At 39.6% G+C, this 14313-nt stretch overlaps 1 pseudogene; it reads left to right on the top strand.

Moving 5' to 3' along the window:
• LOC141107823 (olfactory receptor 8K5-like) overlaps positions 1–14313 on the top strand; it is a 19084-nt pseudogene extending 4771 nt beyond the window's left edge.

Here is a 14313-nt window from a genome sequence, read left to right as displayed (position 1 = left end):
CTGGGAGTTTTTTTGGCCAGGATTCTGGGCTTCTGGTTCATAAAAACAATAAACATTTTACAAAGCTGCACATTTTTTATAATATCTACTGGAACCCCTTGACTGGGGGGGGGGGGGCATTCAGCTAGAGAGGTCAGAGGAAAGCCTGCACTCCCGACCTGCATACTTACTAAATAAATGAAGCCCTTGAATAATCATAATAGCAAGCAAACATGTACAGGTGTGTACAGAACAAGGTCAGGAACAGTATCCACCATATTCAGTATTTTTTTTTTTTTTTGTGAGAATGTACTCTCAACAGATTGTGTCCAAGCTGGGAGTTGAACCCTCAACCCTTGTTCTATAAGTCAAAGGTAGTTGCCACTTACCCAATATGCACAGCTTCAATGAGGATGGCTTTATGATCTTATGCAGTCCCAAATGTATAGCTTTCATACTCTCATGTATCTGCTGGACTCAAATCACATACCATTTTCAATGTGTTTTTTGTTTTTGCCTTTATCACATAAATTTACTTGAGGTTTAAGGTTAGAGCATGTTTATACCAGATCTGACCTATTATTCCTATTATACCTATTACAGGCAGTCCATGAGTTACAAACATCCGACTTACAAATGAAGGGAGGAAACAGGAAGTGAGAGGAAATCTACCCCTAGGAGGGGAAATTCACTCCCGTAAGAGTTATCATGGGAAAAAGGTGTCTCCACTGAAGCTTTATCGCCAATCTGTGTTTCCACAACAACCCCAAATTTTCTAAATCCAATTGTCACAGGAACAGAATGTAAAGTGAAAATTTCTGAACAGGGGCGCGGACAGTAAAACAAACATTACAGAGGTGTAAACACTTCCCTATGCTCTGATAAACTTTAAATTTATTTTTGGGGCTGGGGTTACACATTTAAAAAATGTACCTGTTTGAACTTACGTACAAACTCAACTTAAGAACAAGCCTACAGAACCTATCTTGTTTGTAACCCAGAGACTGCCTATATTCTGTAAAAAAGCACACCACCAAACACTTCTTAAACAATGGAAATTGTGCAAGATCTAGTGAAGAAATCATCATTGCAGAAATCATCAGTGCAGAAATCATCATTGCAGAAATCATCAGTGCAGAAATCATCAGTGGGCCGAAATAGAGAATGGGAAGAAAGGAGCCTACCACCAATGACGTCTTTTTTTAAAAGAAAATACAGTAGGATCATGGGTAGGACGGACCAACGAGAGTGTACAAAACCATTAAAAAGAAGATTGTTATCATAAGTAAGTAAACTTAGTTAATGAATCACTTTGCCTCCAGCGGGTTTTACCCCCTTCTTGACCAGCATTTATTACTATTCAACACTGTGCTAATTTAACTAGCAATTGCTCAGTCATACAACACTGTACACAAATAAAATTTATATCATTTTTATCACACAAATAAAGCTTTCTTTTAGTGGTACTTGATCACCACTGGGTCTTTTAATTTTTATAATATAAACGAAAAAAGACTGAAAATTTTGAAAAAAAAAACTATATTTTCTGCTTTCTGATATACAATATATCCAACAAAATCAAATTTCTTCATAAATGTAGACCAAAATGTATTTTGCTACATGTCGCAAGTGCTGGCAGTGGTCAGGGGTTGATCCTGCTAAGACTGCATTTTTGATGACAGTATATTATTGGGGACACTAGTATAGTTCTGATTGTGATCAAGATATTGATCCCTACTGACACTATGCTAGTAATGGCAGTGATCAGTGACTTATAGTGTGACTGTGATAGTGTGGCAGGCAATCTAATGCTAACTGACACTGGCTGGTAGGGACACTAACTAACTAACTGACACTGATATCGCTAGTGACACTAATACAGTGATCAGTGATAATACTGTACACTGTTACTGTACTAATAGCACTGGCTGGGTGACAGGGGTGATCAAGAGGGCAATCAAGTGTGCCTAACAAGTTTATGCAAGTGTAGGTGTGCTGCTTTTACTTGCTGATTTGGCTGGGTTTATCTCTATGCTTTCATTTCTGAATGGCAGGGAGAAATCCAGCCAGAGCTTATCTTTACAAACACACAGATCTGTGCCACAGCCAATCAGCAGGTATACAACCTAAATGATTGTCTGTAACCTGCTGACAAACACAAGCTGAAGGGAAGGTGTCCAATCACAGCAAAGGTCAGGAGAGGGCGTGCACATGCATACCTCTAAACCAGGAATTACAGTGCCTTGAAAAAGTATTCATACCCCTTGAAATTCTCCACATTTTGTCATGTTACAACCAAAAATGTAAATGCATTTTATTGGGATTTTATGTGATAGACCAACACAAAGTGGCACATAATTGGGAATTGAAAGGAAAATAATAAATGGTTTTCAGATTTTTTTACAAATAAATATCTGAAAAGTGTGGCATTTGTATTCAGACCCCTGAGTCAATACTTTGTAGAACCACCTTTCGCTGCAATTACAGCTGCAAGTCTTTTTGGTTATGTCTCTACCAGCTTTGCAAATCTAGAGAGTGACATTTTTGCCCATTCTTCTTTGCAAAATAGCTCAAGCTCTGTCAGTTTGGATGGAGAGCGTCTGTGAACAGCAATTTTCAAGTCTTGCCACAGATTCTCAATTGGATTTAGGTCTGGACTTTGACTGGGCCATTCTAACACATGAATATGCTTTGATCTAAACCATTCCATTGTAGCTCTGGCTGTATGCTTAGGGTCGTTGTCCTGCTGGAAGGTGAGCCTCTGCCCCAGTCTCAAGACTTTTGCAGACTCTAAAAGGTTTTCTTCTAAGATTGCGCTGTATTTGGCTCCATCCATCTTCCCATCACCTCTGACCAGCTTCCCTGTCCCTGCGGAAGAATAACATGATGCCACATCTGTGAGGTCAGGCACTTATGTTGAAGAGAAGACCTGCCTCGCATTCTGCGCTCTATATCATCATCTCAAAGGTGTTCTATTGGGTTGAGGTCAGGACTTTGTGCAAGGTCCATAAAGACATGGATGCACAAGCTTGGGGTGGGGGAACTTGACTGGCCTGCACAGAGTCCTGACCACAACCCAATAGAACACCTTGCGCAGACTGCGAGCCAGGCCTTCTCTTCAATATCAGTGCCTGACCTCACAAATGCGCTTCTGGAAGAATGGTCAAACATTCCCATAGACACACTCCTAAACCTTGTGGAGAGCCTTCCCAGAAGAGTTGAAGCTGCTATAGCTGCAAAGGTTGGGCCAACTCAATATTGAACCCTGCGGACTAAGACTGGGATGCCATTAAAGTTCATGTGCATGTAAAGGCAGTCCCAATACTTTTTGTAATATAGTGTAGTTCTAATGGATTTAAGGTCAAAGAGCAGTTTTTGTTAAAGCAAATTGTGTGGCATACAGTTAAAAATGAGAAATAAGAAAGAAAATAATATTGCATTGATATAATAACAGCAAAGATCATTTATCAACATATCCTTGGGCATAGACATAAAATGTACTTAATATAATTAATACTAAAGGGGTCTATTTATCAACGTTTTTACCCCAGATTCACACAACTTGAATGGCATCAAAACAGTCACACGCATATAAGTAAACACACTGTAGTGGTGTGAGTAGACTCTATAGGCAGTAAATCGAATGGTGCAGGAAAGGTTGATTGAACCTAAAGGGCTAAACATCCTTATTAAATGTCCATTTATAATAAGTCCATTGACATGTCAGCAGGGAAAGATAAGCAACATCAGTGGCAGCTCCCCATAGAGTGAGTCAATGACTCTGCAGAAACAAAAGGGGACATAAATGAGCGCCAGACTAAGTGCAGCAGGTTGGCATAAAAGGGTTTATTAAATGCTGATTGGCAATTTATAGGGGCAGCATATAATGCAATACATATATAGATATACAGTATATCAGATCAAGCAATAAGATACATGCAAGTATATACACTTAAGGGCCCAGTAATATTGCACACACCATACTAATCAAACTAGTCTAAAATCGATAAATAAGATACCTCTGCCACAGACATATTGATGTGTCGCCTTCTTTTTATATTGATGTAAGTTGCCATTTGGCATTTAATAAACCCTTTTATGCTAACCTGCTACACTTATGCCCCGTACACACGGTCGGACATTGATCGGACATTCCAACAACAAAATCCATGGATTTTTTCTGAGGGATGTTGGCTCAAACTTGTCTTGCATACACACTGTCACACAACGTTGTCGGAAAATCCGATCGTCCTGAACGTGGTGACGTAAAACACATACATCAGGACTATAAACGGGGCAGTAGCCAATAGCTTTCGTCTCTTAATTTATTCTGAGCATGCGTGGCACTTTGTGTGTCGGATTTATGTACACACGATCGGAATTTCCGACAACAGATTTTGTTGTCGGAAAATTTTATAGCAAGCTCTCAAACTTTGTGTGTCGGAAATTCCTATGGAAAATGTGTGATGGAGCCCACACACGGTCGGAATTTCCGACAACAAGGTCCTATCACACATTTTCCGTCAGAAAATCCTATCGTGTGTACGGGGCATTAGTCTGGTGCCTCCTTCTGTCTCCTTTTAATCTGTTGTGCACCTGTACTTGCTTTCTGTGTGACTGCACTGTACTCATGTTTATATTTTTGTTTTGCCCTGGATTTCTACAATATTCCTGTTCCTTCACTGAGGAAGTTTCCAAAATCCCTATATTTGCCAACCAGCCTACTGCTGCTCATTGAGAACATGGTAATGGTTGTAGAAGAGATGGGCTATGGGATAGCAGAAGCTACTGCTTAAAGATTACAAATGTGGATATCAATCTAATATGAGTTTGAAAATTCCAGTAAACGGGGCTTCTCCAAAAAAAAAATAATAATGAGGTTGTTCATGAGAAGAACTCATCAGTAATTATGTCAGCTGGTGAGGGGAGAAGATGGTTTGGAGAGTATATATTTTTATTTTTCCAAAGTATTTTAAAATTCCTCCTCTTCTATTTTAAATCAGTATGTAATCAGTGTGCATTGACTCCCTTCCTACTGCTCAGACACTTTCAGTCATTATTCTCCATAGAGTAAGCCTTTGTATGCATCTGTAATGTAATTTAGTTTTTAACTTTAGCAGTTATTAACTTTTAATGTTTCTTGTGTTCTAGAATAAAGAATATGGCCATGTTTTCAGGTCCGTTTAATCAGACCACATTGACATTTTTCTTTATTAAAGGGATCACTGACATACCAGAGCTCCAGACCGTCTTTTTCTTTCTGGTTCTACTTATTTATCTGATCACAATTGGCGGTAATATGACCATTCTTTCTCTGATCTGCTTGGATAATCACCTACATACTCCTATGTACTTCTTCCTGGCCAACCTGTCCATCGTGGACTTGTCTTCTTCCACCATCACATTACATAAGCTCCTTCTCATGTACATAACTGGTGATCACACTGTTTCATACCTGGCATGCATAATTCAGATGTACATTTTTGCATCAACATTGGGTCATGAACTGTTAATTTTGGCCGCAATGAGTTATGATCGCTATTTAGCCATCTGTAACCCTTTGCGTTATCATGTTATCATGAACTGTAGAGTTTGTACTTTACTTGTTGCTGGCTGTTATTTGATGGGTTTTGTACAAGTTCTACCACCTGTCTTAACTTACTCAACTTTCACTTGCTACATTACAAAAGAACTCAATCACTTCCTCTGTGACATGGTACCATTAATGAAAATGACTTGCAATGACACCTCGTTCTTGGAGATGATGATACTTATACAAAGACTTTTTTCGTAACATTAATCCCTTTTATTCTCACCTTCATCTCCTACATTTTCATAATTTCTGCAATACTGAAGATTCATTCCAGCACTGGCAAACGAAAGGCATTCTACACATGCTCCTCCCACTTAACAGTGGTCACTCTTCTTTATATCATGCTTGTCTCTCAGTACTTGACACCGAAAACTTATGGCTCACTAGATGCAAAGAAGATGTTCTCACTGTTTAACACTGCTGCCGTTCCCATGTTGAATCCTTTGATTTATAGTTTAAAAAACAAAGATGTTAAATCAGCTATGAGACGAAGGCTGGCATTCTGTAAAACCACAAAATGGGGAAGGAGGAAGTAATATTTGTAAATTTGATGCCAAGATGTGTATGATGCCAATAGAAAACATTTAGTGCTTTGTCTATTCAGGGCAAGCAAAAAGTTTGCCTAAATTCCCCCCCACCCCAGCACAACATATTAACCTTCATCCCTCCTGTGTGAGCTCTAATTACAGTAATTCTGCTCTTCCTTTTCTTGGTTTCTGCAGCTGAATGGATGGCAGAAAGAGTAAAAGGAAAGTAGGCATGTGCTGCCGAGTGGGTGGAATGAAAGTAATCAAGGCAGGTGCAAAGGTTTGCATCAAGACAGTAACAATGTATTAAGTACACATAAAAATGTCCACACATCTCTATTTATATCACCTCTTTATAATGTTGTCATGGACATAAAAAAGCAACTACAGCTTTTTTTTTATTTGTGTTATCACCTTGTTTTCTACTGCATATTTGTATGTCCTTGCATCTATAAAAATACTTATCTGTTCATTTATCCAAGATTTATCCAGATTTATCCAAACAAAAAAAATACTTTTCTAAAGTTATTAATAGTAGTTTTAAGTCATCAAATGGCATGAATGAATGTACATTTCAATTAATTTTTACTTTATCTTTAAAGAGGAGCTGTAATGTTTTCAAAGATTTTCTTTAGCTATGCATGTTAAAGTGATGTTTAATGTAAATAAACCTATCAATATTTGTTCAAGTTTCAAAAGCCTAATTTCTTTAACCCATAAACGCTGACCGCACACATATATGTGTCTGCTTGGTGGGTAAGCCTTAACGCAGAGCCGCCGCATGTATGCGGCCCTGTTAATACTACTTACCGTGCTGAGAGCGCACTCCCTGTGAGCTCCCAGCACGGTAATGGCGTGTATTGGAGAGCTCCCAATGCATACTAGCGATCAGAAGCTTTTCGATATTGTGACCGCTGTGACAGCCAATCACAGTGGTCACATGACCCGAAAGCCCACCTCCCAGCTTTTAGAACCCTTAAAGGGGCGGTCGGCGGGAAGGGGTTAAAGTATATGTAAACCCTTACCTTGTAAAACAACCCATTCATTTTAAAATGTGATCACATAATCTCTGTTCTTAGCTGCATAAGGAGCTTAGAGAGCTAGGGGAGGAGAAGCAGCAGCACACTGCTGTGCAGGGGAAGGAGGGAGGGGGCATGTCAGCTCATGTCTGATTATTGGAGGAGAGCAGAGTGCGTTCTCAGCACAGCTATAACACTGACCATGCTGAGCTCTCATGGCTAGTGTGGTCAGACTTTAAAAGGAAAGCAGAGGGACTGGCAGAACCCCCAGGTATTTCACACAAAGGAAGCAATACAAAGAGAACTGGATACTTTTTCATACAAATACATGGTATAACATGCACATATCAGGAATATGTAATTTTTCTGTAATTATTAATTATTATTCTTTAATAACTTTCTAAGTATAAGTGCCATGTCAGCATCCATATTTGCCCATTTAGCTGTGCTCTAGTTTTCCCATGTTTCACTATCTGTCAGCCTTTGTGATGTATCCAGTTTGCCATGCCAAGAGTTTGAAGTGAGCTAACTGCATATTTAACAGTTGTTCAATCACTGAGGAGTATAATCCCAGTGGGCTGGGTAAGATTGCAGTTTTAAGTAACTAGAGCAATGTTTTGGAAGGGTATTAGTCTGACCGTACATGGTTAGTTTATTTTTTTTCAGCAAGAGGGCTGAATGAGTAAAACAAAAAAAAAACAGATTCCTCCACCTGCACAAATGAGGTGGATGGAGGAATCCCCACTGATGGGACATTGTATTCTGGCCGTAGCACTCGCCGCTGTCAGAATACACCAATCAGCAGCTGCAGCTCATTGGCTGCAACCATTGACTGAGCAAACTTTTCCAACATATCCCTTATGCCGCATACACACGAGCGGACTTTATGGCAGACTTTGTCCGGCGTACTTTTCGACGGACTTTACGACGGACTTTCCGAATGAACGGACTTGCCTACACACAATCAACCAAAGTCTGACGGATTCGTACGTGATGACGTACGACCGGACTAAAATAAGGAAGTTCATAGCCAGTAGCCAATAGCTGCCCTAGCGCCGGTTTTTGTCCATCGGACTAGCATATAGACAAGCGGACTTTTCGACCGGACTCGAGTCCGTCGGACAGATTTGAAACATGTTTCAAATCTAAGTCCATCAAACTTTTGAGAAAACAAAGTCCGCTGGAGCCCACACACAATCGAATTGTCTGACGAAATCAGGTATGCCGGACCAAGTATGCCGTAAAGTTCGATCGTGTGTACGCGGCATAACACAATGTCAGCTGAACCAACTGGATTTCAATCAGTGTATGGTTAGTTTTAGGAAAAAACAAAAAATGGGTCTGGAAACCAAAGTAAACAATGAAAAAGAACAGAAAATCATCTACTCACCCTGATGATGGGTGGGGTTCAGTGGCTAACCATGCAATGAAAAAGGGGAAGCTACGCCAAAAGGACAAAAGGCGTAGAAAAGATACCACATAGAGAACCACAGAGATATAGGGGGTTATTTATGAAAGGCAAATCCACTTTGCACTGCAAGTGCACTTGGAAGTGCAGTCACTCTAAATCTAAGGGGTAGATCTGAAATGAGTGGAAGCTCTGCTGATTTTATCATCCAATCATGTGCAAGCAAAAATGCTGTTTTTTATTTTCCTTGCATGTCCCCCTCGGATCTACAGCGACTTTACTTCCAAGTGCACTTGCAGTGCAAAGTGGATTTTCCTTTAGTAAATAACCCCCATAGTGTCTTAAAAAATAACTAATGAATTATAACAAAAATAGAAATTTATTGTATGTATAAATACACAGTAATTTACTACATAAAGTATAAAATCAATAACTTCCACCATTACCTCTCCAATGACAACACTGTCAAATGACCAGACAAATACAGACAAACTAACAGACTGACAAACATATGGGGGAATGTCTTCACTGCATGTGCATAAATATATGGCCCATAGAAATGCTAAATAGATTTAAGCAATGTGGCAGCCTGAAACGTGGAACCAGGTAATCCTTATATAAAAAAATGGCAGCAAAAAATAATATATCTCAGAGTCATTCAAAATCGTTCGATTGAAAATTGTAAATAAAGTGGGCTATATGAAGCTGTTAAGGGTAAACGGCAAAAGAGTATTGGCATATTAGATTATAGCAGATGGATATGCATTTGGTGAGCACAAGAATATATATATTGCAGTCCATAGGACACAGGAAAATAGCCTGCACAGCGATCGTTATTAGCAGAAACCAAACAGTCTAAGTAACAGAGGTATAGCGGATAGGTATATGTTATAATCTACCTTACCCAAAATGTAGATAGTGATATGCTACAGGTAGTTTGCCGCGGTCTGCTGTGTTAAGTAGTCCATTCTACTTACGATGGAAAAGCAATGGTGTTCACATAAAGTTGGATATCAAACAGCTGAGCGAGGAAAAACTTTGTGTATCAATCAGTATCTCTATGCCACAGTATTCACTTATGTCCAGACTTGTGAATTAAAACATCCAAGGTGGATAAAGGATGAATGATGAAATGGCCATTTAGAGTGTCAGCTGGATAGAATTTACCAGGAAAACCGTGTCCCGTATTATATGCCAATAAACAGCCGTGCCATGGATCTTGAACGCTGATGAACAATGCTCTGCGAGACAGACGTTCACATGGAGGGGGAGTGACGTCAACTAGTTTCACAGGGAAACTCCCGCTTCTTCAGGACTAGCGACCCCTGGCTGAGACAGGTATAAATACCAGTGATGACTCAGTTTCTGTCTTCCCATAAGGAGATCAATTAACCATGTTTGTTTATATGAGACGATGAATACATTGTACCATTCATAGAGAAAGAAGGATGTATATCAAAATAAACCATCAGTGATGTGGCTGGTTGAAATCAAAACACAAATAACATAAAAATAACATAAAACACTAAGCCTTAATCAGGTAAACAAATAGAACACAATATACAGGACATAAATAAATTGACATATGCTTCAATCGTGTATAATATAAAAACGTTCATAACTGTGTTAATACACACGAGGACACAAAGTTTGGAAAAAGCTAGAGGAGACAATGATTGATTACAAAAATTGAAAGAAATTTATTGGAAAAAAGTTTTTTTCTTTTGTGTAATATTTGAAAACAAATGTCATATGGGAAACAATAATTAGTCTAAAAATACCTGTAAATTCATCTCTTTGTTAAGTTCATAAGGCATCAAAGTATCTAATTTATATATCCAGAATTTTTCTTTTTGAAGGAGTACCTTATCAAAATCACCCCGCCTTTTGCTAAGCTTGAGGGCATAGATCCCCTTAAGCATCAGTCCATCCGGGTAGGACTGGTGGTGAAGGAGAAAATGCTGGGCCAAGGGACTCTTAGGTTCTTTATGTAGGATGTCACCCAGGTGTTCGCCAATGCGTACATGGAGTTGGCACTTAGTATGTAAATCTTATTGCAAGAGCATTGTAGGCTATAGATCACTTTCGTGGTTGCACAATTAATTAAGCTTTTGATCTTATAAACTTTGCCATTGTTTGTGTTGGAAAAAGTGTCAGTGCGCTCAACAAACTTGCAGATCTGTCAGTGATCTTACGCAAACATTCCAATGGTTTTAGGAAAACCAGTCAACCAAGAATCATTGGCTGTCTGCACGAATTCCTGACTGAGTGAGCATGTCCGAAAGGTTTGGGGCTCTGCGTGCCACCTTATGTGGATAATCTCCAACAATCAAAACATCAAAACAAATTTATTTTGGATTTGCTAAACTTTGTGCTACATAATAATTCTTGGATTAGGAATATTGATGATATCTTGGTGGTCTGGAAGGGAACCGAGGCAGAATTTCATATATTTGTTGATGAACTTAATATTAACGATCGCAATATAAAGCTGACATTTGATCACAAAAAAGCACGGAAAGTTAATGACTCCACCTTTAGAAAACCCACAGCAGTGGACATGCTTACTCAGTCGGAATTCGTGCAGACAGCCAATGATTCTTGGTTTGACTGGTATTGCAAACAGAAAAATCCATAAATCACCCTACCATTCCAGCAGGGCTACAAGCTTGGAGATACGTTTATAAACATTATGACCCCTCCTCAAAAAGTAAAAGGATTCCTATCCCCCTCAACTCGCTAAAGTTTATAACACCAGACATCTCCTTCTCTAAATGGATAGCCAAGGGTCTACATACCATTGAAGATGTGATATGTGACGCTTAATTTCATTTAAAATCTTGACCCAAAAATACTCCCTACCCACTAATGAATAATTTTCCTATATTAGACTATGATCTATATTAAATCTTAATAAACTCTCATCCGTTGAAATGCCAGTCAGGGCATGGTCCTATTGGAACTCAACAGACTCTAAACTTAAACGTATTATTGTGTTCTATGAACTGCTAAATGCTAAATCCACATTGACAAAAAACCTCCATTTGGATAAATGGGAGACAGAACTGGGATGTTCCTTTTCTGACTTTCAATGGCAGAGCAATTAAAAGCAATTATCAATACTCCAAATGCTCAAATTACTGGGAAATGGCCCAGAAACTCCATCTAAGATGGTATCTTACTCCCTACCTAATGGCAAAATTTTCCCCTACCCCACTAATGAATGTTTGAATGTGGACAGGTAGGCACCTTGACACATATGGTATGGTCATGCCTTCACCTACCCAGTTTTTGGGCAGAGATATTCAAACTGATCTCTCAAGTCACAGGTTTCATTGTTGATCCAAATATAGAAAAAGCGATTCTCAGTATCAACTCTACTTCAATCCCTAGCTCCCTATGTCCAATAGCTATGTACATACTTTTTGCAGCTAGAGCAGCAATATTGAAAAAAATGGAAAACTAAGGAAATCCCAAGCATAAGAGAGGTGTTTACCCGGGTCAATAAGGTTGGTAAATATGAACAATTACTGTCATATAAAGATGGGAAGTCCCAGCAGTTTGAAACCCGCTGGCAATTATGGCGTGCTTACTATAAAGTCCCTTAAGCCCTGTGCAGCGGAAACCTGAATTTCTGTTTATTCTATTAATTGTTTTTTCATTTTACTCTTCTTCACTTCTTCTGAGTATATACAACCCTATATGCATCAAGTGCCAGACACTGATGTTTAACCACTACGCGCCCGCGCTATAGCCGAAAGACGGCTACATCACAGCGCTCAATTGCCAGGAGGACGGCCCTGGACGTCCTCCTGTTTACTTCCTCCCTGCGCACCGCTGTGGCCGCGCATCAGGGGAAAATCTGTGTTGGCCGTGTCCCTTGGACACAGCCAATCACAGATTGTGCTAAATGGCCAATCACAGCGGCCATTTAGCACTTGATCGAAGTGTTCAATGAGAGATGATCTCATATGTAAACATATGAGATCATCTCTCATTGCCAGCTCTCCCTCCTCACACAGAGACCGCGTGTGAGGAGGGAGACCCACCTGCAGCTGCAGCATGAGTGTTTGAACACTAACACAGTGCCACACTAGCACAAAACACACATGCCCACCTGTCCCCAGTGCCACCTGTCCCCAGTGCCACCTATTAGTGCCATCTGTCCCCAGTGCCACCTGTCAGTGCCATCTGTCCCCAGTGCCACCTATCAGTGCCATCTGTCCACAGTGTCACCTGTCAGTGCCATCTGTCCACAGTGTCACCTGTCAGTGCCATCTGTCCACAGTGTCACCTGTCAGTGCCATCTGTCCCCAGTGCCACCTATCAGTGCCATCTGTCCCCAGTGCCATCTGCCTCCAGTGCCACCTGTCCCCAGTGCCACCTGTCAGTGTCACGTGCCATCTGTTATCAGTGTCACATGTCATCAGTGCCACGTATCAGTGCCATCTGTCATCAGTGCCACCTGTCAGTGACACGTGCCATCTGTTATCAGTGTTATCAGTGTCACGTGTCATCAGTGCCATGTATCAGTGCCATCTGTCATCAGTGCCACATCAGTGTCATGTGTCATCAGTGCCATGTATCAGTGCCATCTGTCATCAGTGCCACATTAGTGTCACATGTCATTGTCCTGGTGCTCCAAGGCCTTCAAATGTGTAATAGGTAGTCAACAAGAACACCTGATGGTGCTTCCTGCATGTTGGGCCTCTCTATGTGGCTGAGCTGTGAAAAAGTCCCACACATGTGGTATCGCTATACTCAGGAGGAGTAGCAGAATGTATTTTGGGGTGTCATTTGTGGTATACACATGCCATGTGAGAGAAATAACAATGACAATTTTGTGAAAAAAAAAATCTTCATTTTGCAAAGAATTGTGGGAAAAAATGACAACATCAAAAACCTCACCATGCATCTTACTAAATACCTTGGAATGTCTACTTTCAAAAAATGGGTCATTTGGGGGGTATTTGTACTTTCCTGGCTTGTTAGGGTCGAAAGAAATGAGAGGCCGCCAGTACATCAGGTGTGATCAATTTTTTTATGATTTGCACCACAGCTTGTAGACGCTATAACTTTCACAAAGACCAAATAATATCCACTAATTTGGGTTATTTTTACCAAAGATATGTAGCAGTATAAATTGTGGCCAAAATTTATGAAGAAAAATTAATAATTTGCAAAATTTTATCAGAGAAACAAAGAAAAATTAATTTTTTTTCAAAATTTTCGGTCTTTTTTCATTTATAGCGCAAAAAATAAAAAACCCAGAGGTGATCAAATACCAACAAAAGAAAGGTCTATTTGTATGAAAAAGGACAAAAAATTAATTTGGGTACAGTATTACATGACTGTGTAATTGTCATTCAAAGTTTGAGAGCACTGAAAGCTGAAAATTTATCTGGGCAGGAGGGGGTTTGAGTGCCCAGTAGGCAAGTGGTTAAAGGTTAAATAAATAGTTAATACATAAAAACAATCTAAGGATATACACTTTCCTCCTATTTCTTATATAGGCTAAATGTTTTATTATTGTGGACTGCCTACGTGTGTTAAAACTATTCCATACAGAATTACATTCCTATAGCACACATTTTCTCTATGTAACCTGCAGGCATTGTATTTAACCTGTTAATTTGATGTTGGATACTATAAGCAATACTGACGCAAATTGTAATGATGTGTGACTAATTTTGCACCTACGTGGATTGGTGTTATGCTCTATCCATGTATGATTTTCTTTCTATTCTCTATGTATCTTTGAAAAACTTTAGTAAAAATCATTTGGAA

The sequence above is a fragment of the Aquarana catesbeiana genome, linkage group LG09, assembly GCF_042186555.1.
Source record: "Aquarana catesbeiana isolate 2022-GZ linkage group LG09, ASM4218655v1, whole genome shotgun sequence".
In the NCBI taxonomy this organism is placed as follows: Eukaryota; Metazoa; Chordata; class Amphibia; order Anura; family Ranidae; genus Aquarana; species Aquarana catesbeiana.
The sequence above is the reverse complement of the archived record's forward strand: the minus strand, read 5'-3'. Positions and strand labels throughout refer to the sequence as shown.